The sequence below is a fragment of the Gasterosteus aculeatus genome, chromosome 17 (assembly GCF_964276395.1).
Source record: "Gasterosteus aculeatus chromosome 17, fGasAcu3.hap1.1, whole genome shotgun sequence".
NCBI lineage: Eukaryota > Metazoa > Chordata > Actinopteri > Perciformes > Gasterosteidae > Gasterosteus > Gasterosteus aculeatus.
The window spans coordinates 751,850-761,328 of record NC_135705.1 but is presented as its reverse complement, the minus strand read 5'-3'; the positions used below and the strand labels follow the sequence as shown (position 1 = coordinate 761,328).

General features: G+C 48.2%; 1 protein-coding gene across 3 annotated transcripts in view; it reads left to right on the top strand.

The window, feature by feature from the left end:
- Positions 1-1,262: 1,262 nt before the first annotated feature.
- Positions 1,263-9,479, top strand: part of pcbp4 (poly(rC) binding protein 4) — a 33,217-nt gene continuing 25,000 nt past the window's right edge. For all 3 annotated transcript variants that reach the window (XM_078092628.1, XM_078092629.1, XM_078092630.1), the window contains exon 1: positions 1,263-1,406. The gene's annotated coding sequence lies outside the window, so the exon portion shown is untranslated. The remainder of the gene's footprint in view (positions 1,407-9,479) is intronic.

The following is a 9,479-nucleotide window of genomic DNA, read 5'->3' as shown; positions in this document are numbered from 1 at the left end:
TATGAAAAAACGCAATTTGAATTTACAGTTTGGACGTCATGTTTGATAAGAGTTACGTACAGACAGTAGAGGGCAGACTTCACCAACCAAACCATCCATAGCAATGCTCTACCTGTCTATACATACATGATCTCCATGATGATGTTCCACAGTATCTATTGATCTCTCACCTCTGTGTCTTCTCCTCGTGGTCAGTAGTTATATCAGGAACATTCCAGTTGGTCAGTCACCTCTTTACACATTCTTCTCTCCTGGGTCTTTAGAGCCTCTTGAACCTGTCGCTGCTGCTCGTCACTCACACACACACACACACACACACACACACACACACACTCCTAATATAACTTAGTTAACAATAGCAGTACACAAACACTCACTCACATTCCAGCCCCATTATGTTGATGGCGTCGCTCGCTGATCATCCCATATATGGAGTTCCTGTTGAGTGGGCTGGCAGACAAATGTATCAAATAAAACATGACATGTAATACAGCAGTAAGTGTGATCACATCCCTCCACGTCGAGAAACACTGTAGGTCATCAAGACGTTCTATTGGATTTCCAAAGCTCAACCAAAGAAATGCGTTAAAGCGTCATTCTCGTAGTGTCCACCAGGGGGCGACTCCTCTGGTCCCATAGAAGTCTATGAGAAAACGAGTCAAATGAAAGTGTGAATCTGTGACTATCTTATAAAGGCGACATTATGGGGTGAGATATGAGCGAAGGCTCCTTCATAGCTCGGTGAAGTTGGTAAAATAGAAAACTCGTGAGGGAAGGACCTGATTTGACAGATCCTAAAGGACATGTCATCATTTTGTTTTGACAGTGATTTGCCGCCATATTATTCCCTCAGTAAACATTGTAAAGATTCCATCACATCTAAAACAGTACAGAGAAAACTGTACATTTCTTATGATGATGAAGATTTGGATTCATCTTGAACTTTCGCTCTGTGCCTCTAGATGGCAGCGGGACCGTGTGTGTGTGTGTGGGGGGGGGGGGGGGGGGGGGGTAAAGTCTTTAAACGTGCAAATAACCCCAACAGACTGACGTCAGAGGGGAGAATGTGCCCCGCGCGCTCAGACCATCAGCTGTTACTGTAAACAGGGACATTTCTACATGTTTATGTTCATGAGGTTTCTCACCAGCGACACGCCGCGTTTCCTCACACAATCAGCCCGCTGCTTCTAATTGGATGGATGGAGTAGCCCCCCCTCTCCCCCCCTCTCCCCCCCTCTCCTCCCCCCCTCTCCCCTCCTCCTCCTCGGTTTATTGTCGGTGACAGTCGGATTATTCCTCCCAGCAGCGGGCGGGTTCCTCTTCCTCCTCTTCCTCCTCTTCCTCTTCCCCGCAGGATTTATCATTTATTCTTCCTCATCGTCCGGTCGTCGCTCCTCTTCCTCCCGGTAAGAAAACCTTCATGTCGCATCGCTTCCTTCAAATGTTCTTATTTTTAAGCTGCGCGCGGGCGCGTGCGTGCGCGCGTGTCAGCGCTGCATGCCTCCACCACGTGCACGCGTTAAAAGAGACTTATAGGAAGCTTCTTGTTGTGTGTCGGTGGGATGCAGCGGACCGCCGGTGAGGGGGGGCGGGGGGGGGCTTTAACTTCCTCGGGCTCGGTGTGTCCCGCTGTGTCCCGCTGTGTCCTCGGTGTGTCCCGCTGTGTCCTCGGTGTGTCCCGGTGTGTCCCGCTGTGTCCTCGGTGTGTCCCGGTGTGTCCCGCTGTGTCCTCGGTGTGTCCCGCTGTGTCCCGGTGTGTCCCGCTGTGTCCTCGGTGTGTCCCGCTGTGTCCTGCTTAAGGACAGAGATACTCGAGACCTTTTTAAAGGAAGTGTTTATCAGCGAGAAGCTGCTAAAAACATCTCGTCTTCAAGATGCTCCTCAACTGTTCCACAGCAGAATTAGACAGAATATTTAATATAAATATGAAAAATAGGACATACTAGATCAAAGGATCATAGGTACTAGATCAAAGGGTCTCTCTGATAACTGTGTATATGTATGTGTGTATATGTGTATGTATATATGTATGTGTATATATTAGGACATACGTCTAGTAAATAAATGAACAATCCAAAGGGAAAGCGTCTCAAACATAAGCTGTTACTATTCCAACATGGTATTTTGGTATTTTGACCCCCCCCCCTCTTGAGCTAGATATAAATGTTTTATTAATATGATGGAAAAGGTAATTATTGCTCTTGTTTATTCCCGGGGGGCTACACGGACCCCCCCTCCCAGAGTCCAGGCGGCACATGGCTCGTCTCCCCTGAGGCGCACAGATGTTCAGTCGTTCCATCAGCAGGAGACACTCAAACTATTGTGTGTCTTTGTGTGTCTTTGTGTGAGCAGGGTGAGGGGGGGGGGTCTTTATGGGACAGGGTGGCTCAGTGAGTGAGGAGGCCTGACGGGGGCTCAGATGCTGAGGAGGAATCACAAGGTCCTGTTTGTTACTGGATGTTCTTTGTCGTATCTCCTTGTATGTCTGACATAAATGTTTCCTGGTTGTTGTTGGCGATGTTAGGAGCTCATCTTCAATGACTCCATTCACGTTAACGACAACGTTTCTCCTTTAGAAATAGTTTTTTTAACTCGCAGATTAAAACGTGAATGTCCACATTGGAACAAGAACCACGGACATCACAGGAACAACCGCTGCATCGTGTTCCTATCAGTAACAATCACAGTGAGATCAGCAGGAACAGCTTCTGGTCACTGTGTGATTTTTAAAACTACTTTTCTACAAAATATCTTCTTCAAAATGAAAGAAGTTGAATTAATTGTAAGTATTAATTAAAAGGTGTTACCACAGAAAACCAGTAGGAGAAGAACGGACATTTGTTGTCCCTGTCGGGACCATCGCTTCATCCGCTCCAGAGATCGCTAGTTAGCTCGCTAGATAGCCTGATAGCTAGTTAGCCTGATAGCTTGTACGTCAGCTCCTTTTCTGTAACCAGTTTAGCAGTTAATTAGCTTTCTAACTACATTTTAAGGGGCCATTGGAAACGGTGCTCGTGGGGGGCAGTTGTTGTTGTTGTTGTTGTTGTTGTTAGAGTTGAACAAGAAAAAAAACAATTATTGTTATTCCTCCATTCGTGGATCCTTTTGAGAACTATTTCATTGTATTTTGTTCTCATATCGTTGACGAGGGGCGAAGATAACAGCTTCCCCAAATATTCATTTTGGAGAAGCTGGAATCTGAAACTTTGAGCTGAAGCTTTCACTCGATAATCAAAGATGGTGTCTGATTTCTGCCTTGTTTATGAAGCTCTGTGTGGAGTGCACGTCCAGTGTGTGTGTGTGTGTGTGTGTGTGTGTGTGTGTGTGTGTGTGTGATTCCTATGAGATCCAATCCCCTTAAAGAGGCTGCGATCAATATTTGCATCGTATGAAAATGGTCACCTGACTCCCTTCAGCTCCACAGGACCTTCCTAATGTCACTAATGTAATACAGGGGGCATTATGGAGCTAATGGAGCCCAAGAATGGAGCCATTGTTCAGCCGGGGGGCAAAAACTATTTCCATGAGCTCTTACATAAGCCCCGCCTCCTTTTTATTATTCCAACTAACTTCATCTCCATGTTCAGCTTTCCCTCGTCCTCAGGCGATGACGTCACCGTTAACTAGTGAAAGTGTTCTCTCTCTTTCTCCTTCTCACCTTCCTCCTCCTCCTCTCCTCACGCTGATCCCTCTCCTCCACCTCTCCTCCTCCTCTCCTCACTGTGATCCCTCTCCTCCTCTCCTCACTCTGATCCCTCTCCTCCTCTCCTCACTCTGATCCCTCTCCTCCTTCTCTCCTCACTCTGATCCCTCTCCTCCTCCTCTCCTCACTGTGATCCCTCTCCTCCTCTCCTCACTGTGATCCCTCTCCTCCTCTCCTCACTGTGATCCCTCTCCTCCTTCTCTCCTCACTGTGATCCCTCTCCTCCTTCTCTCCTCACTCTGATCCCTCTCCTCCTCCTCTCCTCACTCTGATCCCTCTCCACCTCTCCTCCTCCTCTCCTCACTGTGATCCCTCTCCTCCTCTCCTCACTCTGATCCCTCTCCTCCTTCTCTCCTCACTCTGATCCCTCTCCTCCTCACTCTGATCCCTCTCCTCCTCCTCTCCTCACTCTGATCCCTCTCCACCTCTCCTCCTCCTCTCCTCACTCTGATCCCTCTCCTCCTTCTCTCCTCACTCTGATCCCTCTCCTCCTTCCCTCCCCACTCTGATCCCTCTCCCCCTCTCCTCTCCTCCTCCTCTCCTCACTCTGATCCCTCTCCTCCTCCTCACTCTGATCCCCCTCCTCCTCTCCTCACTCTGATCCCTCTCTTCCTCTCCTCCTCCTCACTCTGACCCCTCTCCTCCTCTCCTCTCCTCCTCCTCCTTGGGTCATTGCAGGCTTGTTGTCGAGCTGTTGGAGGATGGAGGAGATAAAGGACGTGTGGACCTTGTTGAGATGTTTCTGCAGGTTGAGCTCACAGACTTTGTTGCATTGTATTAAAAGTACAGGACGCTTAACACAACATGTTTTAATAATGATACTATTGTGTATTATTTTGTCACAGTCGTCAATCCCTCTAGATATGTTTTGTGTGTGAGGTGTTGGACATGCAGACTACGGCAGGTTGAACATGCCTATCTGGGGATCTTCTGTGTGAAGCACAGTTGAGGTATTGAGGGCTTGCAGAGGGAAGTTGTCACCTTGGTAACATCATGATTTGTTGTATTGATTCTCCTCAGAGTTCAGTGAGATTGATCTTCGTCCCGATGTCTTGACGAGAGGAATGCAAATGTTGATGCCAGAATCCTGACGTGATGTTTTACGATGGTCCTTAAACGCATCACGTGTGACAAAGACCAAAGATCGCCAAACTGTGCTTTAAAAAACATTTTTCATCAGAAATATTTCTCATTTAAAATCTTGCCCCAAATAAACAGTTTGCTTCAAGGAGAATCTGTCAAAAAAATATGAGTTCTTGATCTCTTCTGCTCAACTATGAGGAGTCTGCAGAGGAGGAACCGATGTGAACAGTTTAACATTCAGAGCCGGCACGGCCTTCCAATACTTTGATTGATGCATATCAATCAATCAATGTATTTCTCAGATCATGAAAGCAATTCATGTGATTTAGTCTGGTCATTGCTCTTGTGTTTTGCAGCATGTCTCTCCTCGTCCGTCTGTTTCCACAGAGGAGGATGAGAGTCGTACTTCTCCTCAGCATGCCGCTCATGACGCCCGTGGTTCCTCCTCATCACGTCGCCGTGTGTGTGTGTGTGTGTGTGTGTGTGTGTGTGTGTTCGTTCCTCGTCTTTTCTACCCTTTGGGTTCTGCCTGTGGAACAAAGGCTCCTCAGAGCTTCCCAGAGAGCTTCGTGGACTCGACCGGCCCAGAGTTCAGTCTGTCAGGGCGGAGAAGCTTCCTGTGGGATTGAGCGGATGCTCATTAATGGACGTAAAGGCTCTGTTTCCTCATCGCGAGGAGGGAGAGCGTGAAGGAGCTGGAGCCTCTCATCCTAATGCACTTAAGGTCTCCAGAGGAAGAAGGAGACCTAAGTGTGTGTGGGGGGGTGCAGAGCGAGTAGCCAGTGTGGGGGGTGGAGGAGAAGATCAGTGGGAGAGGAAGGAAGGTGTGTTTGTCCCGTGATGTCAAACACACCATAAAGCAGGGGAGGCTTTAGGGCGGGGCTACACGCTGATTGGCAGGTCTCCACTTCCTCCTCAGTCCATATATGGTCACGTCCTGTTAACCGGTTGCAAAAATCCAACAATATGACGGCGAGGCTTCAAACCAACGGCATCACCATGACGACGTCTACCAGCAAACCACAGCGTCCTCTCGCTGTGAAAACCTTTGGGTCGGTTTGTGGATTCAAATGATTGTCTTTAAAAATGTGTCTTAAGGCCGATTGAAGTGGACTAGATTCATTTCAGTAGCTCAGGTGAGCTTCCTCTAATCCCAGCCAGAAGACCCCCCCCCCCCCGCCCCCCACTCGTCATCATGACCTAGTTTTCGTTCAAAGCCACCGCTTCTCCTGCAATTTAAATGACTAAATATCGTCTCTGGTTTGCTGTTGCCTCTCGAGGTGAACTGCGTGTGAAAATCTGCTGAATGAATAACAGTCTTTGTTGCCCCCCCCCCCCCCCCCCTTCTGGGGATGGAGAGCAGATAAAGGGGAGAAGATACTCTGGAGGTGGAATCGATCAGCTGGACTTTGTCTCTAAATGTGGCTCCTTCTACGGGGGGGGGGGGTGATCCTCAGACGTGTTTTCTCATCAGAGTTGGATACGGTTTGTCTTCTTCGTGCGTCTCTGTATTGGACAGTTGGACAGTTGGAGGTTTGTAACCTGATGCAACGAGGACGTCATTAAGTTCTCAAAGTACAGGAAGTGATTTCTCGTCTTTAATAATCCAATCTGCACGTGTCTGGTGGGGGCGTGCTGCAACGCTCCGTACGAGCTCGCCACACGCTGAGCACACGCTAAGCACACGCTAAGCACACGCTAAGCACACGCTCTCCATGCTCCCTCGTTCACGAGGAAATGTAGTAACATGAGAAATGTTTTCGTGGGACGTCGATAAATCACAGACGTGTTACTGCAGCCAGAATGAAACCACAAAGAACCACTGAGACTCTGTCTCTGCTTTGAATCCTGTCCCTCAGACCTCTGTCCTACACGCACACGCATGCACACACGCGCACACGCACACGCACTTTACTTTATTAAGAGTTACAAAACGTCTGTGATGACCGTCGATCACATGACGCGAGAGGAGAGAACACTTGGTACTGACTTCAGGCATTGACTGAGCAACAGCAACACACACGCACACACACACACACACAATGACTATGAAGGGACTGCAGCACAATAGATGCTTACATGAGGATAGGGAATGCGCACACACACACACACACATCTGTGATGCATCAGAGGAATTCATGCACACACACACACACAGACGCACACAGACACACACAGAGCCCCTCTGTGTGCGATGTGTTGGCTGTCACAAGGCCGATCTTTGTCCTCCTCGTCACGTGTTTCTCTGCAGCCTCATAAATCCGTCTCTCATCCTTCGCTTTGCGTTTCTATTTTTCCCTCTAGATGTTTTCAACCCTTTTTTTATTTTATCTATTAATGTCTTAATAATCTTTTTAGAAGCAAATGTTGCTAATTTGTTGCATTAATAAAAGCTTCATGTGTGTGTTCACATGTTCACCGAGGACAGAACGGAGCGTTTCCTTCACCTCGTCCTCATTGGAAACGACTCATAACCGTCCACCGGTGCATTAACTGATGGTGACTTTGTGGATTCAGAAGAAATCTAAAGTTGTAAAATGTTTTCTTTCCATCGGTCCAGAAGAAGACGTCTTATAGAAGAGACAACATCTCTATACGAACGTCCTCTTGTCTCCACTCAGCTCAGTAACTGACAGCGACTCTGCTCATGTGTTCATCATGGAAGCTTCATCATGTGAATTATTGCTCTTCACGAGGCCAAAAACACCGACTCACTCTAGTGTTTCATCTTCCAACATCCGTCCATCTTCTGATTTCCTTCTGAATCAAGTCAGCGTTGCATGAAGCCTCATATTCAAACACCTTTCCTTCCGTTTGAAACCCATTCACAATGTTCCACCCAACGCAGAGCGGGCGAAGGACAGCGGGCGATGGGGAGCACGTCCTGAGGAACGAGGAACGTCGGTGCTCCAAAGACAGAAACTCACTGAAACGACTTCAGAGGGGAATTAAGAGCGAGGACGCGCGATGAGGAGGCTCTGAAGAAGACATCGCTCGCTGTTTAATCTGTTAATGCACCGCCGGGGGGGGAGGGAGGGGTGAGAGGGGGGTCGGGGGGGAGAAATGGTTCGCTAATGAAGGCGAAACATCCCTCCCTCTCCTTCCTTCACGGAGGGGGAGTGACGGATGTGGAGACGGGACAGGGAGGGTTAATGGGGGAGGGGGCGGAGCCGGGTTGACCCTCCACCCAAACAAGGCGTAGCTGGGATGAGTCATTCGGATCATTTGGAGTGAACAAACGAGGCAACATGCTCGACATCTCGTTAGGACGAGAGTTTGAAATATAAAAAGCTGAAAGAGTCAGTTTTTAGATTCACACAATAAAGACATATGTTTTTATGTTTTAACATAATAATCATCAAGTGTAGGCCCTCGATCTGAAAACACGCACATATAACCACAGTATGAAGGTTTGTCCTGCTGTTGTAACATGGGAAGCAGCAGCTATAAACTACGTTACCCATGAGCCTCAGCCACTCTCACACTGTGGAGCAGAAGCCAGTCATGAGGGTTTGATCAGAGTTCTTTACTTAAAATCTTCTTTCATCTCCAGGTTTCGGTCTCCACCATCAAAAGGTCCCGTTTTAAAATGGGAAGGAGATTAAAGGAGATGTTAACTGTCTGTGAGAAGCTGAGAGAGCAGGTGGACGGACGGACGGACGGACCGCCATGAACAGCTGACTCCCAAGAACAGACTCTGTGTGTGTGTGTGTGTGTGTGTGTGTGTGTGTGTGTGTGTGTGTGTGTGTGTGTGTGTGTGTGTGTGTGTGCGTGTGTGTGTGTGTGCGTGTGTTGGTCATATGGGCGTATACGGCCGTCCGTCTTTAAGATGGAATTACACCCCCCCCCCGCCTCTTCTTCCTGTTTCCTCTTCTTTCCATCAGTCGTCCTCCGCGTCTCGCTGCTTCTGTTTTTCTTGATTCTCTTGTTCTATTATTAGAAGTGACAGATGTTTCGTGGTGGGATATATTTCTTATGCTGACCTAGTTTTAACGCATCCTTGTCGGCTTCAGATATGAAAATGTGTTCAGGTGATGATGTATGGAGGACCCGCATGATGTCATGATGTAAAACATAATATTCCGTTTTGTAGTATTATAGAACTGTTATAAAATCGTAATGTCTCATTCACAAACCAGGTGGAAATAAAGGACGTAAAGAAGCTGCTGGTATTCGCGGACGTTTCAACCGTTGCCTTGTGGACCAATGTTATAGAGCATCGAATACCGTTGTGCCGTGTTGTGGTTGAACAGGAAGTAACCATACTTGGAAAAGGCGTGTACTTCCCTGGTATAGACCTGTCAATCACAGTAAGCCCCGCACTAAAACGCCCCCTGCTTCATGGTCTGTTTGAGACCTGTCAATCACAGTAAGCCCCGCCCTAAAGGCCCCCTGCTTCATGGTCTGTTTGAGACCTGTCAATCACAGTAAGCCCCGCACTAAAACGCCCCCTGCTTCATAGTCTGTTTGGGACCTGTCAATCACAGTAAGCCCCGCCCTAAAGGCCCCCTGCTTCATGGTCTGTTTGAGACCTGTCAATGACTGTAAGCCCCGCCCTAAAGGCCCCCTGCTTCATGGTCTGTTTGAGACCTGTCAATGACTGTAAGCCCCGCCCTAAAGGCCCCCTGCTTCATGGTCTGTTTGGGACCTGTCAATCACAGTAAGCCCCGCCCTAAAGGCCCCCTGCTTCATG